General features: G+C 31.2%; 1 protein-coding gene and 1 long non-coding RNA gene across 11 annotated transcripts in view; both read left to right on the top strand.

Moving 5' to 3' along the window:
- LOC122710612 (potassium voltage-gated channel protein Shaker) overlaps positions 1-24,951 on the top strand; it is a 185,277-nt gene that overhangs the window by 119,704 nt on the left and 40,622 nt on the right. The window lies entirely within an intron of this gene.
- Positions 19,613-23,059, top strand: LOC122710615. Its single transcript, XR_006345962.1, has 3 exons — positions 19,613-20,557; positions 20,634-20,715; positions 21,450-23,059. It is a non-coding gene; the product is annotated as an uncharacterized LOC122710615 (long non-coding RNA).

The following is a 24,951-nucleotide window of genomic DNA, read 5'->3' as shown; positions in this document are numbered from 1 at the left end:
AAAAAATTACGAATGTTAGAAGTATTAAATTTTTCTTTATGAAACAATATGAGTAGATAAATAAATTAATTCTTAATTTTTTTAAGAAGTTTATAATATTCGCAATACTACAAATTTGTTTTATATTTTGCTAAATATTTCTTTCATTTCAATTTCTTTCGAAAAAATTATGAGTAAAAAAAAATATTTCATAAAAACTTCCGTTAATGAATGTTAGTTATGTTATTTATTTATTCGTAATCAATTCGAGACCGAATGCAAGCATATCTTATCTACAAAGAATAACGACAGTCAGCGAGAAATAAAGAAGAATCGAGAATCCAAGCGTTTAAAAAATTTATAGTATACTATTTCACTGCGAAATTAATCGCTTCACTTTAAGGGTATTCGGAATCCTTATTGCTATTCTTTCATAGGTTCGTTCACCTCTGTGCAAATCGGATGTTAGAAATCGAAGTTTAAATTAAAGTATCGATTACAAGCGAAGAACAATTACGACGTTAAATTTTAGTATTACGTTACTCACTTTACGGAATGAAAAAATATATAACGGCTACTACATTTACCAGAGACATGAAATTCTATTTTTATCTTATCTTTACCAGACAATGGTAAAATTTGTCGATAATCGATAATCACATACAAAATGACAGTTTATTAGAAGAAGAGGAATCCATCCAGTTTAAGAATCCATTTATAAATATTTGTATTTTTTGATTTCATCAGAATCCAATGATTATTTATTGAATTACTTGTTGAATATTATATTATTTTTGTCTCAGTATCTAATTTTTTTTATTAAAGATTGAAATTAAAATTTTCCATCAAAATTTCCTGTTAAAAGAATCTTGTTATTTCATACATCTACTATTTACTTATATCTGTTATTGACTTCAAGTTTTTAATTAGATTGCGGATTTTTATACAGCTAAATCAACTTCATATCTAATTGATATTTAAAAAAATATCATATTTTTCAAAATATATGCTAAACTATAAATATTTGCGTAATATTAATAATATTATCTATAAAAGTTTATCTATAAAAATATTCTCTTTGAAAAAATTGAAAACTGAAAAAAAGCATTATATAAGTCACTTTCTTGCTTTTTCTATAAACTATGGATAACCTATTTAACCTGGATAAACTATTTAAAACTTGTTCAGTAATATTATGTCGTAATTAGAAGTTTTATTCAAAATACAATTAAATTTATGTTTATAATATTAATCATAAGAATAAAATTAATATCAAAAGAATATATTAATTTGAATATATTAAATAAATTAATATCAAAATATATAACATATTCACATTCAGTGACTTAATTAATAAAATATTCGAACACTATTTTACACAAAAATTTGTCTAAAATTCTGATTTTAATGAATATTTGTACATTAAATTTTTTTTATACATATGATAAAACACTAAATCTTGAACATTTTTAAATTTAAAAATTTGCGGTTTTATTTCAAAAAATAAAAAATTCATTAAAAACTTAATTTCATGATTTTTTTCATGATTTATTTAATTAATTGTGTTTTGCGAAGTTTTATTAAAAAATAAAAAATTGTTCAAAAATATTATATCAAAAAAAAAAATGTTCGAATACTTTCATGAGCCATTATTTATGAAAAAATATGCAAAGGATCAAAATCCGCAGTCTTGTTTAAAAGTCAAATCTTAAAACGATATTCTTATTTCATTTCTTATTATTTGGCACATCTATTATTCGCTTGCAACAGACTCCAAGGTTGCACAAATCTATTGCTATAGAACTACTATAATAAAAATAGTGCACCAATGTCAAAAATTTTGAATAAGAATATAGCTTCCTCCAATGGTTATGATATTTCCCAAGCATATAACCAATACCATAGCACGAGTTTATCTCGTAAACGGGACACTATGGAGGTGCCGGCACTAAAATACGTTTACGACTTTGAGCTCGAGTGCAGGAGGTAGAAACTCGGTGGCGGAGATAAAAGGGAAGAAAGGGGGAGGACAATAGGGACCCGTACCTCGTTTCGCTCGCAATGTTTTTCTCTAGAAACGTCGTCGTCCCGTCTATGTGTTCCTCTGTTTACGGTTCGTGGCACGATTCGCGTGATCGGCCCGTGTCTTACGCCTCGTTTACGCCACCGTGCCTTCTCTCTCCCTCTCGTGTACGTGTACACACGACGAAGGAAGGCGAACAAATGGCCAGCGATCCGGAAGCGTAATACGTGTAACAATTTTATACCCGGCAATTCGTATTGACGTTCGATATTTGCTTTCCATCCTCTTTCGTCTTCTCTTTTCGATCTTCGCGGTAGGTCGGAATTTTTTCTCGATATACATAGTGTTTCGAGCGACCGATTTTTACATTTTCGGGTGGAAACAATTACAATCTGGATGTAATTGCGTGAGAATATTTCGAAACTTTGAACATTGAATTTTGAACTTGAATAATTTCGCGCCTCGATAGTTGAATCGTACAGGATATTCCATAAAACTAGTGGTGCGGAGGATGATTTTAGGTAAGAAAATAAATCGAAAATATTGAATAAAATTTTTCGCTTCGTTTTTGAATAAATCGAGTTCGAAAAATTGTCAATTAAGAGTGAAATTGGATATTTTTCGATTAAATATGAATGAATTATCGAATGAATTTCGTCACGCGATGCTAAGAAAAAATATAGAATAAATTTTCTTCATTTAAAAATTAATTTTCATTTCAAAACAATTCTTTGTTTTGACTGTACGTTCAATCTTGATATTCATAAAAACAAGGATTTAAGCGATGAAATTTTATTTTACATTTTTTGCTTATTTTCTTACAAAATAATTACTTATCGATCGAGTTCATTTGTATCCAACTGGGAATTAGTCAATTTTCCTTTCATTTCAAAAATTTTCAAACTTGATTTATTCAAGAAGCCTTAAATAAAAAAATTTTATTCTTATATTTTTGATTTATTTTTTTAAATCACTCTCTATCTAATTGTATTACGAAATATATAATGTCTGACAGGAATTTTAAGATTGTTTATTCTGAAATAATAATAACAAATATACAAGAATAATTACAAATAACCGGATATTTAATAGAGCATTTGTAATTTATTGAGATCAAAGTTTGTTTTGTAAGAAAAGACTATGAGTAATAAATAATAGTAAATTAGGAGAAGAAAAGTATTATTGGTTACCAATATTTATTTCTTTTCAATCTATCCTTATCATTGTAATCAAATAAAGGAAGAACAAATATATATTTCTCAATATATATTTTCTTTTTGCTATCATGTTCTTTTATATATTATCTATATTAAATGAAAAAATGGAAAAAGTATACTCATCTAGTTATAATATGATTATCGAAAATATTATAGATTGGTTCGATTTTATTTTTCTATTACATTGATTCTTGAATCAACTTTGACCATTTTTATTGTCGAGATTATTGAATTTTCTAATTAGATTTCGATAATCTAAGCATCAAAACAGATATCTAAAATATTTTCGTATAAATATTCTTTTCTTTTCCTATTCCTTTTCTATTCGAAATATATAGATGAAAATATACCCAAACATATTGATCATGCATAAATAATTTATAGCAAAAGATTTGCATTTTGACAGAAACTTTTCCTTTTGTAAGTTGGCCATCGGTATTTCCACCACTTTATCACAAGCGGAACTATCAAACACAGCTTTTAACACCGGCTATAAAATCAAAATAAACGCGAGTAACAGTATTTCACTCTATCTCTTACGTTTTCTGTGTATTGCATTTACCACTAAAAATTCCATGGATTTCTCAAATTAGAATTGCTATTTTGACAATATTCGAAAGGCACAAAAATAAGTCAAAAATATTACGTATTTCACAAAAAACGAAATTTAAACTTATTTCTTCCTATTTAATCGAGTTAACCAAATTTATTTTTTTACATTTTAATTTTTTTAATACGTATGCTTCGAGTTATACAATTGCCAAGAAAACAAATCGAAATTGAACGACATCTTCCCGCTTTAGTTCTCCTCTTTCATTTCGTTCTGAATCACTGTATTTGATTATAAACTCATAACTCGGAAATTGTCAACATATAGGAACATGAAACTGCATCCTCGTTTTATCTGTGCCAACAACAACGATCGTAAAAAAATGACAACGAGAGACAAAAACCCAACCTCAGAAGCCAAGCGTTTAAAGAAATTTATGTTGTATTTTTTCGACGTCACATTATTCTCTTCATAAAAGCTCGAGAATATAACGGAAAATATTGCAGCTGCTAGGCACATGAAATTTTATCCTCATTTTATATTTGTTATATTTGAGTCAAGTATTCAAGTTTTTTTGAAAAAATTTAAGTATCCATGTTTTGTATTATATTATTCAATGATTCTAATGTTTCTATATCAGCAAAAATAATAATAAAATATAGTGGCCAGTTTTTGTCAATTATAGAAACGGTATGCGATTTCTAATCAATGAAACAATAGTTTTATAATTTTTCTTAACTTCGATAAAGCATTTGCTTGAAATTTAATCAATATTTTTGTTCAAAGACTGACAAGAAAAAAAAGTCTAGGACTGAGTAACAATAAACAATAACGAATGAAAAACGATGATAGACAAGATGCATATAGATTTACAACATTATCAATTTAAGATTATATTAATTATATCATGTTTAATCTCATTTTCATTAATAAAATTATACAAATATAAACATATTTCTATAAAATTAAAATAATTGAATTGTCAGTTATAGAATATAACACATAATTTCAGATGTTTCTTCCACTCTTTTTACTTTTCTCACAAATAGTTTCTTCTACGTTTCTTTAACTCTTATATTGTCTGTAACAAAATAATACAAAAACGTAACTATTTACTTCGCATCCATCCAATAATAAAACATGACAATACAACAAATTAAGAAGAAACAAAAAGAATAATAAAACATGAAAGATATAGATGCCATGTAATTTGCATTTATCCACATTTAAATTCCAAATCTATAGTTTTCAATTAATCAATTAAAAAAAAATTGAAATTATCAGTCACCAGTAATTTTATTAATAAACCTCGAACGAATTCTAAAACGAAACGTATATATTTTTATACGTTTATACGTTCCTATTATTCTGGTATCGTATTACTTGAATTGTCACTTCGTTTCTAAGTACATATCGGCGAGAAATGACCGAGCATATTTCGAATAAATACCGCGGCAATTACGCTAATACTCGTGCCATAATTTAATCAAGTCGCGCTAAGCTCGAGCAGATCTAAAAATACGTTGGACATTCCTTGTGTGTCGTAGGCTATTCTGCGGAAAGCATTTGTTCCGTGTGGAACGCGCGTTCATCTTGGCGTGTCGCGTGATAACGCGATCTCGCTCTCCATCTTCGAAGGCAACGTGGTAATATCCTGGAGGCTCGAGCGGAATTTATACGTACAACAGCGGGCAAAAGTATATAAGTCTATTCTCTTTTTGAAACGGTTTAAAATTGGACCAAGTCAGTTTATTACGCGACCGTGTAATTTTTGAAATTACACAAAGTTACAAAATCACGAAGAAAATAGTAATAATTATTTTTTACAATTTTTTTTTTCATCTTCCAATGAAAATTAAATATTTAAAATTATTTAATAAATAATATTTAATAAATATATTATTTATTAATAAATATTATTAATAAATATATAATTTATTTAATAAATAATATTTAATAAATAATAATAAAAAATAATATTTAAAATTAAAAAGATACATTTCGTAGATTCGTATAAATTGAAAATTTTATCGAGATCGGTGAATTTTCAGCATACGTTCAATATATATAACTGACATAAATCTACAAAGTACGTTTCGAAATAATCCCTACCATTTTCCTCCTTTTGATCCCTAGCAAAAAATTCAACAAATCTTTTGAATTAATCCTTCTAACTTCTCCAAAGAAAAAAAAAAAAAAAAAAATTCGTTTGTTTCGATTTTAAAAAAGCGATTTTAAAAAATTTTAAAAAATTCTGTTTTAATTGGTAGACTTTTGTACTCTATTATACATCGTGACACAGGTCGATCCTTCACCGGATATCCGACAGAGAGAGGATTTTCAGACTTCTGTACTCCTTTAGTTTTAGTTTCGAAATGGGCCTGTTTGTTTTGGTCGTAATTGATTACGACGAACGTGCGATGTTAACCGGGAACTGGCTCGTCTATTTGGTGTTCCGCTGATGGGTCCATTACGACGGCTACTTGCATAAATATTTATGAATGTAGCACGTGGGATGGGAGGGGGGGGGGGAAGGGCGATCGGTGACCGCGTACATGTAATGGCGATTCGATGGACACCGGTGGATGCGTGTCTCGCTAAATTATCTCCATTTCATGGCGAATCCGGGTCAATTGAATTGAACAAAGGTATTCGCGGATCTTTTATGCCATTTTATGATTTCGATTATAAATCAAAATGCGAGAATGTCAAGTGATTTTGACATGTAAATTGGAGAAAAATAATAAATGATTATTCGCTGTAAATAATGTTCGATACCCACCATACATTTTTTGTTAACAGTGTATCAAAATAATAAATCAACTTTTAAAGAGATTCTTTTCAAAAAATACTTTATTTAATGTTATTTAATATATATTAGAGGGAAAAGTAATAATTAATTGTAACTTTAGTAATTGTTTTACTACGTATCACGAATTGGAAAAATTTCAGAAATACGTCGAGAAAGAATAGATCTCATATTTCACTCGTGATGAATCTTTTATAGCTTATTAGCTAAAGATCAAAATTATCGTTAATTTTCATTACTTATTATTTAACAAATACAGCAATGATACTGATTAGCTATCACACTTTCTGCTATTTAATTATTACGAAGTTCTCTCTATTTAAATTAGTTTTTGACATACGTATATTTTTAGAAACTTAAGATACAATTCTTAGAACGTCTTTTCCTTAAATTCTAATCTCGACATTTATCTGGGTATTATTGTATTTCTCTTTTTAGATAATCGAAGCTTTCTTTTTTTCTCGTAACATAAATTATAAGACTCGTTACTTTTCGTTTATTTTAAATAATTTTCATTATTTAAAAATATAGCGAATGTTTTTGCGATCGAAGACGACTTGAGAAAATTTCGCGATCGTCAAAGTTAATGACAGAAAATCAAATACAAAAAATAAAAAAAAAAAAAAAAAAGTGAAAAAGTGAAAAAATGTCAGATAACAAAAATTATTGTATCGACGAAAATTTATTAAAAGAATCGATTAAATTCGCGTTTGGTTGTGGTTTTCACAAGTTCTGAGACTATTAAATTCCGCTACTAGTTATATTGATTCACGAGGCAATTCCAGTCAACACTTTGACTTTTTTTTTTCCTTCGTCTCAACGGGAAATTACTTTATCTTCGAACCTCCGGGAAGTCAGATGATCAAGTTAGCGGGACTCTCATCTCCGTATCGTAAGTTTTCAGCAGTGACACGTTCATGGATTTCTTTCTAATTATTCTTTGGAGAGAATGTTTTAGAACTTTGAGCGATGAGGTGCACAAAGATTAAGATATGTTCGTATTTGAGTATTGATGATGATAGATTCGATTGAATTGAACAAAAGTTCATTTCCATCTGAAATGAAATTTAATTTTTTGGCGTTCGACATTGCATATATGTGACATGACAACGTTATTTAACTTTTTTTTCAGAGAAACGAGTTTTAAATTTCACTACATTATGTAATTCTTTACAAAAACATCACAAAAATATATATTTTATCATAAATAATTGATGAAAAAAGAATTTTTCTCTTACTTTAAATGTTGGAAAAGTTAATGAATCATCTTATGAAAAATGATAGAGATAGAATTGGAAAGATTTTAAGGAAAGCAATATGGATTTGTTTATTTCTGATAAAATGTTTTAATTTTAGTTGCATGTTTTAATTTTAGTCCTTCTTGTAATATAAAAGAAGAATACGATTTCATATTTTTTTAAAATAAATATTCAACATATGATTCTTTATGTAAAATCGTTATGTATTAATGATTTTTGTTATTTTATGTCTTTAACAAATTTATTTATTATATAAATAAAATTTGTATAAATTGTATAAATAACTTTTCAAATATTTCAAAATGTTACCATACTTTTTTATTAATTATAAACTCAAGTTTCGACACTAATCTTGACCATTTAAAATACATACAAAACTCGACATAATTATCATTTTATCTTTATCGAACATAACGATCAAGAAAAGAATGACAATTGATAAAAAATAATTTAAATATATATATTTAATTATTCAATGTCACATTACTTGGACTCGGTCATATTAGTTGGATTCACAATGTCATCACTCAAATCCAATGATTATTCGATACCATTGGATCCAATGATCCACGTTACTTGATAATTCAGTCATTCTATGGTATCATATTACTTGGACTTAATATCACTTAATTACACGATCCAATAATTGTATGGCATCATATTGCTTGGATTCAGCCATATTAGTCGGATTCAGTAATTATATGGCATCATATTACTTGCATCCAATGTCGCATTATTTCAATAGTTACAAGGTTTATCATATTAGTTGGACTCGGGAGCCACGTTATTGGATCCGATAATTACATGGCATCATATTGTTATACTCGACTTCAATTTCACTAATTGAACAAATTCAACTAATGAAACAAAATGAATACAAAGTATCAAAAATCCAATTATTATCTCATCACCATTACACGTTGCATATTATTTTCGTTACGAATCCAACGATTATTCACGTTTTATTCGTATCCAACGTCGGTTCACCGAATCTACTCATCCCAGCGATAACGAATCCCTGAACATTCCTCTGAAACGTTCCGCGCATGCGCTTGGCGAACAACAATTACGTCATCCAATCCTTCGAACTCTGAAACTAGCCTTAGAATTGCGCGTCGCCAATCCTTCGTTATTATTCGATACGCGAACCGCTTGTCGCGGAAACGAAGCGAGAGTCGGGTAGGTACAGAGGCCTACTTACTCGAACGAGATTCGTGCGGCGAAAAGGGGAAAAACGGAAAGGGGGAAATTCAGTTTTTCTAAAGGCAGCCATCACTTACGGGAGCATCACCGTGAAATGCGCACCGCTGCGTCGCGAAAAGTGGCCGCTCTGCGGCTGTTCTCGCCTTCGGTCGAGTGACGGTTTTTTTCTTTTTTTTGCCCTCGCGATCCCGCTCGTTTTTCGCGTCGTTGCCGCGCCGGCTGCCGTTACACGCCCCCCTCCTCCCCTCCCCAATCGTGAATGCTCGGCCCGCGACAATCCTCTTCCTGCCCTTCTCGAGAGGAGTGTGTGTAGCTGCACTCGCGTAACCAACCGTCTCGAAAAAACGACCATGCCAACCATGCCGCGCGAATCAGTCGAATAAATTTTTGAGTCTCGCGTATTCATGATTCACGAATGATGGCGAATCGTGGAAATATATTGTAAATCGTGACTTCCACAGGTAGTCTTTTCGACGAGCAAAGAGGAGAAATTGGATCCACTTTGGAAATGTGAGAAGATGAGAGAATGTAGTTTTCTGTTTTGACAAGGATGACCAGTAGTGGTTGATATTTGGATTGTTTACCTTAGAGAGATTAAGTATTTTGAAAGTATCTTAAAAAATAGGTCTGCTACGATAAGATGGTAATATTAGATACATTAAAAGGGGGTTCTTCTTGAGGAAACTTTGACAATGTTAGATAGCTTAAAAGATGGATCTTTTCAAGGAACTTAAGGAATTTAATGTTAGATGGTTTAAAAGATAGATTAGATAGGATCTTTAAGATATTTTAATAACTTTTAATTAAATATCTTAAAAAAGATGGATTTTCTCCAGATACATTAATAAAAAAAGCACTATGCTATTATGCTATAGCAATCAGCAATAAGATCTTCTTCTTATCGACTTTTTTCATCTAAAAACATTATAATAGAGTTACTTACAAAGAATATTCTTAGTAAAGATAGATACTTTAAAAATATAAGAGAATATGTAAAAAGTTGCAAAAATATCACTAGAAGGTATTTAAAAATCATATATACTTTGAACTTATTGCTAGTACTGCTTTATATTTCTCAAGAAATAGAATTAGGATAGAGAAAGATTCAAAAAATTTTGTGACAGAGAAATTATTCTTTACTGTAAATAGTTATATATATATGTAATAATTTTTTAAATAGTACGAAATGAAGAAAAAATTTTCTATAAAAAATTGAAGGATAAATATTTTCAAAACTACAAACATCCAACTAAGAAGAATTATCTTAATTCCAAGGATGAGAATGATTAGTATTAACTTAAACACAGAATTCTTTATAACTTTTTATTATGTTTATTATAAATTTTTTTTCTTTATTTATCCATTATCCTACGAATTTTACAATTGACCAGAATCAATCAACTTTACAATTCAGCTATTTTTGAATAACGAGACATCGAATGCATTATAAATAGAATCAACAAACGAGTTCTGCAATCGCGAGTAGATATTTATTAAAGCGTAGAAATAGGTGATGGATGAGTATCACGATATGCTGATGTTTAAACTCATTCCAATTAATGATTCGAAATGGAACGATTTCGATGATTTAAATATCGTGTATGCAAAATTGTTGTTTGCATTCGCGGATCAATCATTCGAATTTGCTTCATTACGATTAGCAACTACATTTTCGTATACACGTTCTCGACAAAAGTGAGCACTTGTATTCCAAGATCTTTGATTCCGCAATATTTCTTTCCTTTTATTAATTATATGCAATATAAAATGCGTTTTTTGATTAAGCGAAAATGAGATATTTTTTTTGAAAATAAAACGTTCAATTCAATCAATAAAATATTAATAATTTATTGTATCCTCATTTTTGAAGAAAAATAGATTTAAAGATTCGAAATTAATAAAAATATTTTTAACAAATTTGTAATGCAGATTTAAATATGATTTTTATATATAAAGAAATAAAGAAATATTTATTGCACACAAAGAAACAAACTTTATAGAAAAAGTTTTTCTTGCAATGTTTTTATTCAAGTATTTTGATACAATTCAAATTTCTTGTAAAATATTTTTTGCATTATAATTGAAGAAAATATTAAATCCAGAAAAATTTAAGTGAATTATCTCGTATAATAAACGAAAGAAAAAAATTGGATTAACTTTAAAATGAACGTCTCAAATAATAAAAGAAAAATTCGTCAATAAAATAGAAAATAGCACACTCAAGATGTATAATAAATTTACAAAAATTAAAAAAAATTATTACAATAAAGATAAAATACATTAGCAGAAATATCATTTGAATTCATCGTCTTTATAACGTAACATAACACGTGATACGAAAACAACTAAAATTAATTAATTAATTTTCAAGTTAATCATTTGCAAAATTCTTCCTTCAAATCGTTCCAATCTCAACATTTTACGATTGCCAAACAATCTTAATCACCATTCCAAAACATTCGTTTACCCTGATTACAAGTTACACCAAATGTCTCAACCAATCAAAAATGATCGATACTTGCTTCTTCTTCGACGAGTCCTTTTCAAGTCCGCGTTCCATTCGCGAAATGCCCATTATACGCCCGCGCCATTGGCGTGCAAAAAATGTGCAACCTCGAATTTTCCACCGAGGGCACTCGATGCTCGAAGCAAGTGCCGTGCTCGAGGAGATCAGCACGATGGGACGACTTTCTCGTCTCTCTCTCTCACTCTCTCACTCTCTCCCCCTTCATCTCTGAATTAATAACCCGAACTCTAGTCAACAGAGTTCGCTCTCGATGGCCGGAAAAATGCTCGAGAACGCACGATCTTCGGCGTTCTGAGTTAGGATCTCGATTCGTCGTCCATTGGGGGGTAGCGGCCCAAAGGGTACATGCAGCGTCAGCTATCTCTCTCTCTCTCTCTCTCTCTCTCTCTCTCTCTCTCTTTGTCTTTATCGTTCCCGCCGTCCGGCGAATCTCAATGTGGGTCAACTCTGTACTGGATTATGCTCGAGCACGAATGCACGCGCACGATTTCCAAAACGAGGTCTCGGGAGGTGCTCACCGAGCAAGAAGGGACACCGTGTCCGTCCTCTTCCAAACGAAGTCAAAGTCGTTAAGGGAGAAGAGGGCAATTGTCCACGGACAAATTCGTGAAAGTTTGGGATTTGGGATGAGAATCGGATTGGAAGAAATGGATAGGATGGGGATAATAGGGATAATAGGTGATGAGAGATTGGTGAGAAAGAAAGGTCTGTAATATGAATAAAATTATTTGGAATGTTTCATATATGGATAGAATAAAATATTTGAAATGGAAATTGAATGGTGCAGGGGGATAGATATCTTTCCTATGCGTGATATATATAAATGTATAACAAGTTTTCATATAATATTCTCTGGAAAAAAATACTAATTCAATTTGAATTTTGTAATGCTTGTTCCCTTTTTTTGAAAAGGCAAAGTTGATCTTCGTTCATAATCTCTGTATAATTTCTGTATGCAGAAAATTATTTGTATTGAGATTAGAGTTTCTGTGCAATATTATGAAAAAATAAACGAGATATTTCAAATAATTAAATGTATTTACGAAATTAACAAGATGCCCTCTATCTCAGAATTATTATCTTCATACCAAAAATCATGTCAAAAATTTTAGAATATTTCTCTTTATTAACAAAATAATTATAAGGTATATCAAATTGTATACATTATAGATTCACGAATAAATATGGCAAGTATCGTTATTTATAATCAAATGATTTACACCAAAAATCGAAGGGGACTCCTGGTGGATTTCGATTTTATTAATTCGCTCACTCAAAAGGAAAAGAAAAGATATGGAGATTTTTCAGAATTATTCAATCTCATTTTCAAAATCATACATTCAATCTACTTTTAATCAACTTGTTATATTTCGTGTTGTCGCAATGTTGCACTCATTGTCGAGAATTCGTTTTGAACAAATAAATAAATAAATGTCCGTGACGGATAGTGTACAGATAGTGTCTAGTTATATGGATGGACCCTTACAAGTCGCCAACAAGTTAGAAGATCATCGATAGAAAATAAATAAATAAATGTCCAACATCCTCGAACAATGAAGAAACGGTGCACGGAATGTTTACAGACAACATCTGTCGGTACAGATGGACCCTTCTATTGCTAACGAGCTAAAGATCGATAGAAAATCTTGTAACAGAACTCTTTCTAATTTTGTTATTTCCATTTTTTTTAGAACAGCGATTAGACTATCTGGAAACTGACAACTATACATATGAGGAACTTTAAGGTTGATTCTACAAGTTCTGAAAAATATATACCCTTTTCCCTAACAAAGATTCCTCGGGTCGATTAGGATTTTTTCTTCTTTGGATATATGCAAATGCAAGCGAATGCATGCTTTAATATCGAGGACGCCTCTGTACTATTTTTGTCCGGTATAAGGATAGGGTAGCTGTTTACCAGTCGATGAATAAACGGAGGAGACTGCTTCCGCACTTGATATATACGCACATTACACGTGCGTGTTCTCAAAGAAATTATCATTGGCACCTTGAAACGCGATAAATTCTACAATACGGACGGTGTTTTGAAACACAAATTGGGCATTATTACCCACGTTTACGTTTGCGAAGTGACAATATAGTTATGAAAATAATATAAATTTAAGTCGCCATAAAGGCCAGTCTCCATCGACAGATATCGCTGCAAACGCTCGCTCGCATTGTTCGTTCGAATAACGCCCCTGGAAGCGTATATCGTAAGTATTGTGCGTCCATAACTTATATATATTACATCTAATATCTCTATTCAATATCTCTATTCAGACGTGTATTTTATCTTCGAATTGTCCGAATATAAAAATCCCAAGATATTCCATTCGCGTTGGTCGATACAACGTTTTAAATACAAATATTCTCAGCCACTTCTTCTCAGACGTGTGCCCAGAAATTATTCTCGTTATTGGAAAAGAATAAACTTTGGGCTTAGCTGAGATGGCGTTCAACGCGAGTTATGCTGATAAATATTAAAATTTTTCCAAATATTTGAAATTCTTCATTCATAAAGTGAAAATAAAATTTAGATCCATGTCAATTTATTTCATGACAAAAAAATATCATCTCCAGTAACATTGAATTTAACATCATTAAACGTAATTTAACTTAGGAAGAAAAACTTAGAAAAAGTTACATGTATCGTGATCTTGGTTCAAGATACAATAACGTGTAACACAAAATGGCCGATGATATCATGTAATAAAATTTTAATCGGTTTAGACGAAAACTGAACGTGTTTGCGCTAATTCCAAGATTATAGAGAAGATCTATTTCTTATGTAATAATGTGTCTTGTTTCTTCTTTAACAAGAATCGTAATTCTTGCTCGGCTCATTAATTCCCTAGATGGGGTGTTCTAGGGTGGAAAGACGTAAAATTCCTTAAGAAAATAAACGAGCGTTTACATAAAGGAGGGAAAGAAGGGATCGATGGTTATGAAAATTATTATTATGGGTGAGAAATTTGGATTTGGTGGAGAGGGGTCCACCAATCTCTGTCGACCATCTTTAAGGAAAACACTAGACGGCTAACTTCTTTAATCCTTAAAGTCTTCAAAGTTTCATCACGGAGTTCACCACGGCACGAACTGTCAAATACGTTTAGCACAAAATCTTCCTGTTCCTAATTTCCCTCGTCGTTTCGTGTCTGCGTAGCTTCTCATCTTCCTCGTATCTTGGAATCAGAGCTTTCGCCTGGGAAAATTCGTTTACGCTACGTGGTCGACCAATTTGACTTATCAATGTCCAATTTGCCGGTAATTCGAGAATATTATATGCTCGTCGTCTGTATGAAAAAAATTAAAATTAGTTTGATTATTGATTATTTAATAGTGGAAGAATCTTTAATAATGATATATTATTGTTGATTATCGAGGAAAAATTTATAAAATCCATGAAAATTTTTTAATTTATTTGGAAAAATTTGTCAAATTTGGATATTGTTCAATTTAAATATCACTGTGGAAGATAATTTCCTCTTTCTTGTTAATTATTGAAAATAATAAATTATTGTTCAAAAAGAGTCTTTTGTAAATACTTACGAAAATAACCAATTATATATAATATTGCAATAAAAATTTATTTACATTGACAATTATTTTAGATAGAAGAAAAATTGAATAGAATATTCAAAATTCAAAATTTAAAGATAATAAAGAAGAAAAAAATGTCATTTTTAATTTATATCTATTTAACATTTCATACAAATAATATTAACGATATATAATAAATTAAATATTTTAAATATTTTATCATTCAATACTTTCGTTTAAAATTTCTTCCAAATTTACGAATAATATCAGAGATACATATCTCACGGAAAGGATCGAAAGAGTCAAAGCATACTGCGCTTGCCAATGAAAGAGAGCCATTAGAGTCACCGTGTAATTGATAATACAAACGTTGGCCGAGGTTAATTCCATTTGGCCGTTTGAGAACACACGAATGTTGGAAGTTTTGGCGGGATGAGTTTTTGGAATCGATCCCTGCGGTCTGCAATGCCGTGCACACGTAGCTTCACGACTAGTTAGGCCGATCGTTATCGTTGGTTTTTACAATTTTTCGCCACAACATTTCGAATCACTTGCCCTCGCAAATGCGCCACTGTGCCTCGTCGACCCTCACACCAACAGAACTCTCGTCCGATTTCCTGGGAAAATGGGAGTGTGCCTTGAATGGAGGGATTCTGGGTGACGTTCTGCCTTCCTTGGAGAATACCCTCTTAGATTCCCCGACTTTACGTCGAAGAAACGTTTTCTTTAAAGCATTCGTTGGCTACACGAATTGTGCTCGTTTCTATTGCGGCAGGAGAAAAAGGGGGGAAAACGATCGTTTTGATGTTATTATAAATTGCACTGAAGAGTCTTGATAAAATAAGGATAAAATTTTTCTCTATTTATCATTTCCAAGTTGCATTCTGCGATGATATTTAGGTCGTTGAAGATCTGAATTTGATCAACTTTTTTCCAAAAAGTTATAAACTACTTCAAAATTATTCTTTGATTTTCTAAATTTTCGTCCGATAATAAATAATACCTCTTATCGTTTCAAAATAATTTTGCAGTAAAAAATTTAAAATTGAAATCTTGATTATTTGTATCCTAAATTATTCTATTCACTTTGAAATATCGAGAAGATGATAATATAAGTATAGCATAAAATATAAATAACGAGCAAAAAAATTAAAACGTTGACGTATCTCAAAATTTTGCATAAATTATCTTTCACACGTTAAGCTTCGTTCCACCCTGATACCCAATCTTCTCTTCATCACGATACAATGCTCGTTAATAACAAACAAACAAAAAAAAAAAAAAAAATAGTGAGTCTAATAAGACCTTGTCACTTTATGTTCCTCGCGAAGTGTCGAAAAAAAGGGGGAAAAAAAAATTTTTTTCAGGGCCGTTGCACGTTTAATTGAACACGTGGTGGGCGAGAGACAGAGAGAGAGAGAGAGAAACTTGTTCGCCAATTTTTGAACTCGGGAATGGTTGGTCGTGTTCCCGGAGTCTGCGGCAAAAATATAAAATATCAGTTGGCACGGATCCCCTTCTAACCCTCTAACCTTTCGAAACCGCAAAAGGGGGGAAAAGCGGGGGGAGGGAAGATGGGGGAGGGGGCCAATACCGAGCCTAAATGATATGCGGCGATCCACGTAAACGTATTGCAGTTGGCTAGATCGTAAACGAAGACCACCCGCGGGCTTCGCAATCCCTCCACCACTTTACCGACTTTAACCCTCCTCGACTAACGAACCGGATCGTTATTCAACCCGCTTGTATCCTCGAGGATACTACGGTCGCTCGTAATTTTGAAATACTGGCCTGGTATCTTTGGAGGATCAAGGGCGAGTCGGAAATTCGAAGGTATACACCGTGAATGGTCGTCCATGCCGCAGAATGGTAAAACGTGTGTTTGTGCTGCAATAATGATATGTTGATGGAATGGACAAATATGTGAAATTTGTGTATCGTAATAGAATGGTATTTCAATGTATAGAATTTTGAGTATTTTTTTTTTTCTACAAGTTTTTTCGATAAAAAATTTTAGTAATATTTATTGAAACTTTATGAAGAGATTAGAAGAACAATTAATGATAATGATAACAATTAATTAAAGATTTTAATTTTTAATTTTAATAATCTTGCTAATTGGTGAGTAAAATTTATCAAATTTATCGAATCAATTTAGTTTAATATTATTCTCGTTAAAGTTATAAATCGTCGAAAGTCTTAAAGAATTAGGAATTCTGGTCATTTCATTTGCAATAATTTAATGAAAATGATTTTAGAGAAAATAATTTTAACCCTGAAGAATGTAAAAATGTTTTACAATGTAAAAGTATGTATTATATAAAATGTCAAATTGAAAATGTAAAATTTAAAACATATTTAAAGTTCCATCGACAAAAAATACAAGTAAAAGTTTTTTCCTATAAAGAATTAAAAAATTGCAAATTTTGAATTATGTCATTGCAGCAAATATGTTCGCATGATAGTGAAAAGATTTTCTGAAATATGGATATGCATTTATGTATTACTCTGTATACTTGACTGATTACGATATAAACTTGATTCATTGTGACTTTCTAATTAAGTATTGTTTCTGTTGATTGCAGAAAGAAATAAGAAACTAATAACTAATGACTTATGTTCTTTTATTTGATTACAATCTGTCATCTCGTTTCTTTCATTCTTTGAAATATGTTGAAACATAATATTTATAAAGTTCTGCATCTTTTATTTTTCAAATAATAAATTGAATATATTCATTCCAGACACTAAGAAAATGATAAAACTTCACTTTTCTCAAATATTAAAAGAGTATAATATCGATTTTGGAAAATAATCAAACAATGAAAATTCGATTAAAATCAAATCTAACATAACCTAACTTTTTTAACCACGATCTTACAATCTATTTCTTTTTCACTTTGAATTATTGATAAAAAAAAAAATTAACCTTCAAAATATAGTAAATGATTATTTAAATATCTCCGATCAAATCCTTCCGAAAAGTAACTCTTTACAAATTTTACAAAAATCGTAACGATGTTTTCCTTTTAACTTCGAACTTGGATACATTTATCGCATACTGGCAATTATACCTAGCATCCTGTTACTTCCAAACACAAAAGACGCGTCAACAAACACGCGAAGCTCCGCTCGAAGATCGTATATACGCTATTTTTACCTCACGAGTTTCCACGAATTCGAGTCTAAAAACGAGGAGGCCTATCGAGTAAAGCAAAAATATGTATGAAATTCAAGAATGGGCAAGATTGATGTTTCGATGGAAAGGGGCTTTAATCGCTTTTTCGAAAAGGATGAAGACGTGAGAAAACATATCGCATTTCGAAAACACAACAATGCTTGACCAAATAAAACAAACGGTATTGATATTCCGTGTTCTTCCGGATTTCCACGAGAGGCCGTGTTTCTATTAGTGCCTGGCGGAGGCTTGTCCTCTTGAAATATAGGTATCTGCAACGTATATACATGTTTTACAGCGTGTTTCGCCACTGACGTGTGTGCTCTCAACTTCTGATGTGTATTATTATGTAGTTTTTGGCCTCATCGTGGATAAATGACAAATCGAAGACAATTATTCTTCTGATGTGTCAAATTTTATAATACAGGATTAATTAATTTATGAGACGAATGTTTCTTTTATGTTTAATTTTTATTACATGTGAATATAGTTTTAAGAATGGGATATGAAATTTTGTTTCTATTCTTTGGGATTTTATAATAAATCTTCTGTGGATAGTATTAAAAAATTGTAATAATTTTGTAATTAAAAAGTGCTTGATAATTTTATACTATTCAAACTTTTTATAGTTTTTAAAAATTATGACAAGTATTTTTAAAAAAATTTTTGAGAAAAAAAAATAGATAAATTCTAATTATAATTATTAGAGTAACTTAATTTCTTTATAGTATTTTAAAATTGTAACTCGACAATTTTTAAGAAAATTTTTATCTCTTAATTCGTCTTTAAAAATTCTAATAAATATTATCATTCTGACGCAATCTAATTTTTTTGTAATCTCTAAAAATTGTAACGATTTTATCTTTGGAAAACTTCTAACACAATCTAACTTTTAATTTTTAGTAATTGTTCTTAAAATATTTTTAAAAATTCTAATTTTAATTTTCTTGATTTTTAATATAATCTAATTTTTCCATAATTTTCATAAATCGTAATGACATTTTTTTTACATAATTCTTTACTTCTTGCACAATTTAATTTCTCTATAATCAATATTCTTATCAATATTCTTTAATTATTAATATAATTTAATCTCTATAATTTTTTCTTAACATGACGTAATCCAATTTTTCTACAATTTGTAAAAATTATCATGTGAATTCAAAAATTATAACAACTTTTTAAAAAAATTTTTAAAGAAAAATAATTGATCTCTAACAACCTAATTTCTCTACAATTTTTTAAAAATTCTATAATAATCGTTAACGAATAAACGTAATCAAATTTTTCTCCGATTTTTTAAAAATCCTAACTCAACTTAACCTCACCGCAATCCTAAACTTATTCCGATACACATTATCCTATTCTCGAAAGTGTTAATCAATTAACCTAAAACCTTTCCTTCATTGTCCAAACAATAAATTACACGCACAAGAAGGGCAACGCGATCCAACGCGAGAAAAGTATCCGTCAAACTTTTCCATGTCGATATTGCCCGCTCTCGAATCGAATTCCAATTTCCAGGGTAAAAGAACAAACTACGCCACGCGTTGATGAAACGAGGACGCACACGTTGGTTAATCGACACTGTGTTGCCTCCCCCCTGTTCACGTCCCGTCCCTGAGGGACGTCGTGTCGTTGGACGATCTCGCTCGTGATTCTCCGCTCGTTGGCCAACGACGGAGCACGTGTTTTCTGGGTCACGGTACAAGATGCCGGACTCGTTATTTCCGCGAAGCGACGCGCTATTTTCAGTCAGCTGCCTCTTCGGATACGTGGGCACCGGAACGGGTCCTTTCCCTCCCTCCCCGTCCACCATTGACGACTGGAAATAAACCGTTTCTCCTCGGCCAGGCTAACAATGGAAACGGGTTTTCATTCAAAACTATTGCACTCGAGTCCCCTTCTCGTTGCCCTCTCGTCTTAAACCACTGTGGGGATACTATCGCGGAGAATCGTGGATGGGGGCGCCACCAATTAGGCGACATGAAAGTTCAAAGGATCGTTAATCGCGGTATCTTCTCTTCTCAAGAGTTCTGATTCTTGATTATCTTTCAGTATCGACGATAGATGTCACCTATAGGAGGATGGAAACAATGGAATTTATAATAATAACAGGAAGAAAGAGGCTTTGAATCTTTTTTTTTTTTTTTTTTTTCTTTATCCGAGTCGGTCCACGACTCGGCAGAATGCTTCCATTGCTGTTTTGAAGTACTCGGTCGGTATTAACGAGTGGATCCGAGGATTCGTTTTTTCAATGTGTTACACGGTGTGCGAATTGCGGACCTGATATTCCTTTGTATCTCGATAATGGTGGTTTGTATTTATTTTATTTTTTTGTATAGGAAGTATGTGGTCGTATCGAGGATTAAAATGAGATTAATGTTTGGAGTTGAGAGAGGGATAGCGATGTCGAACGGAAATAAGGTTAGTTTCTTTATTTCTTATTTGAAAATCATATTTTAATATTTAATATTTAATTATGCGTGTGTTGTTAGTTGTAATATTTCGTTCGTTTTAGTATCAAAGCCATTAATGTTATCTTATAATTTGAAATTATCAAATTTTAACGATAAAATTAGTCCATAATTATGCAAAAGGACTCGAATGGATACGAGAAACATTGTTTTAATTGGTTTGGCTGGATTTTAATATAATTTGTTTTAATTCAATTTGTTTTCTTTACAAGATTCATTTGATACAAGCAATTAAAAGAAAATTACACGAAAACGAAAATTTATCTTATACAATTTACGTTGATTTGATCGAGATAAATTAATTTTCTTTATGAAATGGATAGATCATCAGCTAGAATTCTATGAAAAATGCCATTTAAAGAAAAGAGAAAATTTATATAATTTGTAAATAATTATAATCTAATGAACTTTTCGAAAATATTTTTTTCTCACATTCGTATCGAAAAACGTATTGAAAGATCATAACAACGTTGATTTTAGAAAATTTCAATTATTTCAATAAAATAATTATTAACCAAATTCCTGATCTCGTATGAAGAATCTCTCTGTTGTTAAAAATCTATAAATTGTTCCTTTCTTGGATTCCATAGTTTACAAGTGCAATACGATATCATGTTGATAAGCCAGCCAATCACATCAATTGTTACAAATTGTAAACGACGATTGGTTTTCAATTTTCAAAAGATCTGCCAGTGGTGAAACCATCGAAAGAAAAGAAGAATGAAAGGAAACACGTGCTCGCAGATGCATCGCTCGGCGGCTATCTATTTTTGCGATACGTCAAGCTATTCTCAGTTACGCTCCGGGTGCACAGAGTGCATCGACTGTCATCGTTGCTCTAGGAATAAACCATCCATCACGTTGAACTGAATTCGACGCGCACGTTAGATCTCTAGATATTTTCCTATGTCGCCCTCGAACGGTTTCCGTTTACATCATCGACAGATTTTGATAAATTATTATTGGCTGCGTAATTAAACGACAAACGTAGATACTATGTTTCTCTAGACTTCCTCTATTTTCATTCAAGAATTTCAAGAGTTCTCTAATTTCATTTCAATCTGTTTTCAATCTGTGAGGAAAGTAGGAAATTTTTAATATGAAGATTTTTAGTGCTTGTTTATCTCTATATATATGGTTGGCTAGATTAAACCGCAATAAGGAAATAGAAAAGATTTATTACTATAAACATTGTAAAAAAAAATCGTTATATAATTTTACAATCAGGTTAATATTAATATATTCGTGGAACACCTTTCGAGGATCGATTCTAAAGGCCAAAACAAATACAGAAGTTGGTATGTAAAAATGTCGGTTAAGGCTTATTTATTAAGCTATAACCAGTTCAAGTTCGGGTTTGATGAAACGAGACGGAAATAGAGCGAATCAATTCTATCTCCGTCGCGCTGCCTATCTCTCTCTATCTCGCTCCACGCAAACTTAAATTATATTGCGTTTTAATATGCATAAACATAAACCTCAACCAAATATTTTTGTATAACGATTGTTGTGTTTATCTTGGCTTGTAGAATCGATCTTCTAAAGATGTCCAAGAATATATTAACACCCTGTATAAAATATTTTATATCCTCTGCGATAGAAATTTTAACATTACTGTTTAGTTTCTACCACTAAAAATAAAATATTACGTATTTTATCATCATAGAAATGTATTTTTATATAATTGTATAAAGAGAGAGAGAGAGAGAGAGAGATAGATAGATAGATAGAAGGAAGTTATTTGGCCCAAATATCTGATACTTCAATATAATATTTATCTAAACTAGGTGATTTTTACGAATTAGATTTGAACAAGAAAATGAATGTCATTCACACTTGAGGCTCACACTCATATATATAATATATTCCATTTGCAAAAATTGTTGGAGATAATGATGGATACTAATTATATGACGTACAGTATGTTACGTTATATTATGGTATTCAGAACATAAAAATAATTAATAATCTTATAGTTTTCTTTTCTAATATTGTAATGTAGTGAATAAAAGGATTCTTATTTCCTGAATAATATTGGATTGGAATAACACGTTGAAAGTATTCTAAAAAAACAAAATCACAGAAATGAAGTGTTTTATTTTAACAAAAATTGCTTAAAGAATTTATTGGGCAGAATTTCTTTCTATTTATTTCTTCTTGGTAAATAATAAATAATCATATTTATAAAATTAAATTATTTCGTTAGTTGATTCTTAATAGATCAAAAATTTTCTGGATTAATAACAATGAAAGTGTGTTAATTTCTCATCATCAACCATTGAAATATCGCTGAAAAATTTTATAATCTTTCACAATTTTTTATAACTACAAACAAGAAAATCTGTTATCTGTATTTTAACATAATTATAAAAGTTCAAAATTATAAAATTTTGAAATTGTGAATTATTATTCGAAATCCTTTGAAACTCAAAAATCGTCGAATCTTTTTATCATTTTTGTAATTCTCGATATCGAGATAAAAAAATAATCTGTATAATAATCTTTATAAATACGATCAACGATATCTATCTAATTAAATTCGTGTTTAAATTTTGACGTCATTTTGATTGATATCAATTTCATCGATCCGATTACGATAATTCATGTGAAACGAAAAATATAGAAAAAAATATAACTTTTCATGAGCCAGGAACACGATAATTTTACTTAAACTCGAAAATCCCTAAAAATCAAAATTTATCAAATTTTATTATTGATCTTGATAAACCGAAAATAGATCCCCCAAATCAATATTCAAATTATTCCTTCAACGAGGAAACTCTTCGAAAGACGCATAAACTTGCCCGTTTAATATTCAAGCGAAATAGATTCCGAATCTTCTCGAAGCAATATCCTCCGTGGTTCTTGAGAAAGAGATCACAAGGGGAACGACATCGATCACTTGGCTCGACGAAAGCAGCTTCGAGGAAAGAGAGAGACGCACAGAGAGAGAGAGAGAGAGAGAGAGAGAGAGAGAGAGAGAGAGAGAGAGAGAGAGAATTTGCGACAGGCGTGAAAGGTAGTTCGAGAACAGCATCCGGCATCGAGGAGTCGGCCGCTAACTAACACAAAGCGCTTTCATCCCGGAAAATTCGTCTGGCCGGGGATCTCGCTTTTGTTCGTCGTGGCGCGACATCCGTTGGATGATTCACTACCCCGTTGAATCGTTGCGTTTCCGGAGCTAATCTGTCCTTTATCTCGCTCCGGAATCGGACCCGACCTCAAAGGGGGAGCGAGAAACATTTGTCTCTTGGCACAATGCTCGACTGTGGCGAGCGATAAGAGCGCCACCTCCTTCGAAAACACTTCAGACAGTGCCCCCACCACCACCACCACGACCACCACCACCGTCACCTCGATGACGACGGCGATTAAACAAGGTCGTTTAACACCGATATTCCAACGGCGTTTGGCTCCCTCTGCCAAGAAAATGGAGTATTTATTTGTTACAAGCTCGAGATCTGAATTTTCATCCTTTATTTCCTTGTCCTCGTTCGCAATCAAGATCGTAGAGAACAACTGTTCGAGAGACAAAGGGGCAAGTAATTTGAAGAAATTAACGGTGTTGCGGCTCGATCGTTTTATTCGAGCGTATAAAACATTACAGCCGTTGAGGACACGAATTTCTATATAATATTTGAAAGAATTTAAATTTATTCACATATTATTCGGATTCAGTCGATATCGCATTACTACTCGACTCCAGTGATTACAAATTGTCACATTACAGAGATCCAGTGATTAAGGTATCGTATTGTCGTTTCATTGTGTCCAATAAGGATTCTGAATTCTTTTATCGATTCTTGAATTAGACATTGTGAATGAATATTATGAATATGCCCAAGTACTGGATGTAAAAGATTTTCACTCTCGACATTTTTTTCTTGAAATTGAAGTTAAATTAAAGTATCTCTTAAATTGATATATATATTGAATAGCTTAATGATTTATCTTTTATAGAAATTAATTATAGAGATTATGAATTTCATTTGTTGATAAAAATAATTTATTTTATGCAACAAATAATTTTCATTATATTCAAATATTTGAAATACTTACGTTATCCGTATAGCATGCATTTCAAATTTGGATACATATTAAACAACGTTCCACGTTTAACGTACCATAATATGCAATTAACCGATGCAACCGACACGAGTTAATATTCATCAATGATATTATATCA

This window comes from Apis laboriosa, unplaced genomic scaffold, assembly GCF_014066325.1.
Source record: "Apis laboriosa isolate Shangri-la unplaced genomic scaffold, ASM1406632v1 scaffold14_cov150, whole genome shotgun sequence".
NCBI lineage: Eukaryota > Metazoa > Arthropoda > Insecta > Hymenoptera > Apidae > Apis > Apis laboriosa.
Note: the sequence above shows the minus strand (reverse complement) of the source record. Positions and strands in the feature narration are given on the sequence as shown.